The following is a 6,000-nucleotide window of genomic DNA, read 5'->3' on the forward strand; positions in this document are numbered from 1 at the left end:
TGCGCTGCCCTTCGTACTTACAGCGCAGGCGCCAGGGACAATAAAGCAGCAAGAGGAGGCGGCGCCCGGCGCACAGAGGACCGGAGTGACGGCTGTGCTGCGTCTGATTAGGAAGGAAAGTCCCGCCCCGGGATGATTTCATGGTATGAGGGGGCACATTTTATAAACGATTATTTCAGCGTGTGCAGGCATCATAACTAAAAGAGCCACCTTGTCAGAATGCAGCATTAGTGCTGCACAAGGTGGCTCTTTTAGTTACAAACGCCTGAGGGGGGTGACAGGTTCCCTTTAAGATGACAATTGGGTGGAATTGTTAGTGGGATGACCCCTTTACATTCTTTATACCATCAATAGCATTAATCTCTAAAATGCTTTATATATTTTTAAGATTCAGATAGGAACCATAGCCAGAGATCAGAGTAGGGAGGAGCAGCAGCTGAGTGACAGGTCTTTCCCTTGCGCGTACATAGGGAATCGCCTACCACAGCACTTTGAGATGTAGATGGATCATCAAAGTATGTGTCCTCTGCAACGCCGGAACATTTCAGAGAATAATGTACCAGGCTGCAGTTCATGGTGCCCGGGGTTTGGGCAGTGTGAATCACACAACAGGTTCCCTTTAGCACTGCTGACAGTCTGTAAGGACACAACCTATTAACCAGGGTAATGGGAAGACAGCAGGGGCAATTGATGTATTCTCAGGAGGAATAACAAAGCAAAAAGGCACAACACAAAGTCACGTGATTTCAAAATGCAACTCTTAAGAGGTAAATAAGGGCCCCTGTGCAAGAACAATTTACGGCCCTTTCTCATTCCAATAGCTCAATATAATGCACAATTCCACCGACATGAAGGTAGAAATGAGCCCCCTTAACACATGGTCCCCTGTGCAGCCGCACAGATAGCACCAATGATATGTCTGCCCATGGCCTTACTGCTGGTGCCTCGGGTTATCCTTGCTTGCCAATCTATTTGTCGCACCTTGATGGTGTCTATGTGCCACAACCTGAAATCTATGCCAATTATGAGCTGGAGTCGATTTCTGCTATAATTTATGCCACTGACAATGATAATGAATATATATAAAGGCATGGCTTACTACAGCCTCTTGCGCTGGAGTAAAATTGACTAAAGTAGCAACAATTTTTTAACAAGTTGTTACAAAAAGTTGAGTTAGGATTTTCGAATGTCTTGAGAGTTAAATCTGTTACCAGGTTTATGTCACTTAATCTGAATGCAGCAAAATGTCAAGACAGAGAGCCTGATTCCAGTGATGAGTCACTTACTGGGCTGCTTGCTGTAGTTTTGATAAAAATCATTGATTTATTAGCAGGTGGATATCACTAGAGGACTCGTAAACCTGCTGCTAGGTAGTCCTCCATATTAAGGACCTCTGTATAACCCCAACCCTACAAATGATTGGCAGCTTCCTACCTTTGAGCAGTGCACACAAGAGCTGCCAATCAGTGGTGTGAGCAGGGTTATAGAGAGTTCAGCATTTAGAGCACTGCTAGATCTGCAGCAGATAGCACAGTGATTTTATTAAAACTGCAGCAAGCAGCCCAGTAAGTGACACACAACTGGAATCAGGGTCTCTGGCCCTACATCATGCTGCCCTCAGATAGGGTGGCAAAAACCTTTAACTGGTCCTCTTTAGACATTTTTATCTTGGGACACAGCAGCTAGAGAATTGTGGTATCACAAATGAACTTATGACCAAGAACAACATGTTCGCATAAGTCATCAAAAATTGATCTCTTCTTGGGTTAATAGCGAAGAGGTCCCCTCTTGGACCTCTAGATACCAGTCATAAGGACAGTGATTGTGGTCTGGTACCTTAAATGTCGTTTCCAAAAATCTATTTTTACATCCAATTTTTAACCATTTTTGTAAATTGCTGTTTTTTTAAAAATAAATTCCCTATACTTCTCGATATTCTTCACTTGCTGTGACTTTTGTTTGAGACGAGTCTCATCCAGGATGTCACAGGAGGCTGGAGATGCATTCACGTCCTTGCAGCAGCATTGGCTATCACAGAACAGGACTTCATCAGGGGGTGGCGCTGCAGTCACTTACCACTGTTTTTTTCATCACCGCCCTCTGAAGAAGTCCTGGATCCATAGCAATAGAAACTGGACAAGAGGTGGTTGCAACGTTGTACTATGCTTCTATCTCCACCACTGCATAGTCTAACTGCGCATCAAAATGCAGTCAAGATGCGGATATAAAAACAGTAAATGAAACCAGCATTGCCCCTCAGCTTCTATCAATGACCGCTGTTCTGCCCATCTTAATGTGCAAAGAGTTAATTATCATGTTATTCAAGTTGTGGCCACTGGAGGTCATCAGTTGCCTACTTTTCATGTTGTTTACCAACTTTTCCCTCCTAAGAGCAATGTCTTATGGGTTAGTTCCGCCCACATTCTTCTTGTGAAGACAAGCTTCAGTAGCCATTTTTCCTGAGATCTGCAGAGAGGCACACGTGCTCCTGTCTCGCTTACTTTCTTACCCCTGTCCTAACGGATCTCGGTACGTTTATAAAGGTTTAATGCATCTTATGTTTGTGTTAGTATTTAAGCCTTATGCAGCTCCTATAGTCAGATATAGTTAGGCAGATGTGCTTTGCAGCTTGCAGTTAGGTTAATGTGTACTCTGCATGTAGATAGATGCATTCTTGTATAGAATAGGGCAGTGCTGTTAGAATTACTGTGTAATGCACTCTGTATAATTCTTGCTGTAATGTCCCAGTTATTTATGTGATTGCACCCTGTATGTGCATATACTGAAATGCTGTTATTCTTTACAGTTTTTCACCAGTCATCCACTATGATCAGTCATCCACTATGATCAGTCATCCACTATGATCAGTCATCCACTATGATTATTCACTGAACATCCACTTTGTACATCAACATCATTCACTATTCGATCATCTACTATGAATACTGTCCACCATTGTTGTTCAACGTTATAGTTTTGGTTGTCATCACCCTAATAAATAAGACTTAAGCATCAACACAGTCTGTTTACTGGGATGTGGATGAAGGTTTAGCCGTATGTTGGAATCCACACAGCATCCTACGTGGAGGAAGACAGAACAGTGAAAAACGAGACCACCAGTCGCAGGCGGTGATTGTAAAGTAAGAACAGATTAGCTGCCTTCAGCGAAACTGATAGCCGGTCGCAGGCTGTAGTTGTTCAGACTGTACGGAACCGCTAACACCCACACTGCTCCGCATTCGGGTACCACAGCAGCCGCCATACAGCCGCGGGACTATACTGCAGCCCGCCAAGAGAAGCTACATCATTCCCGCCACGCGGAAGCTCACCGCACCTAGACTCAGTTTCCCGCCAAAACACTCAGCAGTACGCAGCTAAGCGCACAATGTCTCGAAACAGCACATCCTCACTCAAGACGAGGTCACGAGCAAGCTCTAACAGGTCATCATTAGCAGAGCTGGCCGCTGTCGCTCGTGCTGAAGCTGAAGCAGCCAAAGCGAGGTCCTCCTTTGCCGAGAAAGAAATGCATCTAAAGCTGAGACAAGCAGAGCATGAAGCAGAAAATGCACGTTTGCAGGCTGAAACCGCACGTTTGCGGGCAGAGCAAGAAGCAGAAGGTGCGCGCCTGCAAGTGTCTCTAGAAAGACTTATGGTAGACAAAGAGGCAGCAGCTGCAATAGCTAAGGCAGAGTACTTGGAAGCCATGAGGGATCCTGATTATGAGGGACGCAGCAACGTTCTTGGAACAGATCTAGAGCAGCAAGATCCAGCTCAGCGCGTCGCAGAGTACGTTCATCGACACTCCAGCATGGACAACACCCTCGACAGACTACAACGATCAGCCTACGCCGATTATCATCGATCTAACCCCGAACTTCGCTACTACAAACAAGGAGACGTCCAACACAGAGGAGTCGGCCACAGCTATCGTTCCACTGAGAAGAAGGTACAGCTTCCACCTCACCTTAAAGAGACATCTTCTTCACCAGAAAGGTACTATGCAGACTGTCCGAAGCCAAGAGCGTCTCACAGGTATGGTGATGCACCACACACTAGACATGGCTATAACATACCGGCTCGTACCAACACTGATCAAGCCACCATAGACTTGGCAAAGTTCTTTGCCCGCCAAGAACTGGTAACAAAAGGACTTGTAAAGTTCACTGACAAAGCCGAAAACTACAGGTCATGGCGAGCTTCGTTCCAGAACGCCATTCAGGGACTGGACCTTTCTAGTAGTGAGGAGTTAGATCTCCTGGTAAAGTGGCTTGGAACTGAATCGGTCGAGCATGCTAAAAGACTAAGAGACATTAACATAGAATACCCACACATAGGTTTACGTAAAGTGTGGGAAAGACTTGACGAATGCTATGGGTCCGTAGAAGTAATAGAGAATGCTTTATTCAAAAGAATTGATGATTTCCCTAAGATAGGGCCCAAGGGTTATCAAAGACTTAGAGAATTGAGTGATTTATTGATAGAGTTACAGGTCGCCCAGAAGGAAGGTCACTTGGCTGGATTGGCATTCTTAGACACTGCTAGGGGTGTCAATCCAATAGTACAGAAACTTCCTTACAATCTTCAAGAAAGGTGGATTATACATGGTTCACGGTATAAACAAATTCATAACGTACCATTCCCTCCTTTTACTGTACTTGTTGAGTTTGTCACCCAGCAAGCCAATATCAGAAATGACCCTAGTTTTGATTTCACTCTGTCATGTTCCACTACCCCTGGTGTCAAACCCAGTAAGACACCCGTGGCAGTCCATAAAACTGATATTGATTCCACAGGTCCTCCACACAAGACAACTAAGCCCCCTACGGAAGAGAGCAAACCTCAGGATGTCAGTAAGCAGTGTCCTCTACACAGGAAACCACATCCTCTACTAAAGTGCAGAGCCTTCAGGGAGAAGACTTTAGAGGATCGCAAAGGTTTCCTCAAGGAAAACAACATCTGCTTCAAATGCTGTGCTACGACCTCTCACTTCGCCAGGAACTGTGGAGCTAGCGTGAAATGTGCAGAATGCAGCAGCACGGATCACAATACAGCCTTGCATCCTGGACCACCTCCAGGAGTGTTGTCACAAGCAGAGGAGCACGATGAGAAACAGAAGAACACCGTCGAAGACACCCCTGCGGTCACCTCTCAATGTACGGAGATCTGTAAGGGACTCAAGGGAGGAAGATCCTGCTCAAAACTCTGCCTTGTCCGAGTCTATCCAACAGGCCACAGAGACAAAGCGCTCAAGATATATGCAATCCTAGATGACCAAAGTAATAGGTCTTTAGCCAGGTCCATCTTCTTTGACAACTTCAGCATTGTAGGCCCCAGTTCTCCCTACTCCCTTAGGACATGTTCAGGTACCTTCGAGACGGCGGGGAGGAAAGCAACCGGATACAAAGTGGAGTCCATGGATGGCCAGACCTGTCTGTCACTACCGACCATCCTGGAGTGCAACCAGATTCCTGACAACAGGTCTGAGATACCTTCACCAGAGGTGGCAACGTATCACCCCCACCTGAAGCGTATAGCCCACCTGATACCTAAGTTGGAACCAGAAGCGCCAATAGCTTTACTTCTGGGAAGAGATATACTACGAGTCCACAAGACTAGAGAATATATCAACGGCTCACTGAATGCTCCATACGTGCAGAGGCAAGACCTTGGATGGGTCATTGGAGATGTCTGTCTAGGAGGAGCACACAAGCCGGTCTCAGTCAACAGTATGCTTACCAGCACACTAGAAAATGGACGTCCATCTCTCTTCCAGCTGTGTCACAATAGTCTGCTGGTAAAGGAACTACCGAGCAGCACTCCCCTACCTTGCCCTTTCTCAGTTCCTATCAACGAAGACCACGCCTGTGAAGGTGAACAAGACCACATAGGATGTACAGTCTTCCACAGGACGAAGGAAGACAACAAGGTAGCGATGTCTATAGAAGACAAGATATTCCTGGACATCATGGACGAACAAATAGTCAAGGATACGGCGAATAG

This window comes from Ranitomeya imitator, chromosome 1, assembly GCF_032444005.1.
Source record: "Ranitomeya imitator isolate aRanImi1 chromosome 1, aRanImi1.pri, whole genome shotgun sequence".
NCBI classification, from domain to species: domain Eukaryota; kingdom Metazoa; phylum Chordata; class Amphibia; order Anura; family Dendrobatidae; genus Ranitomeya; species Ranitomeya imitator.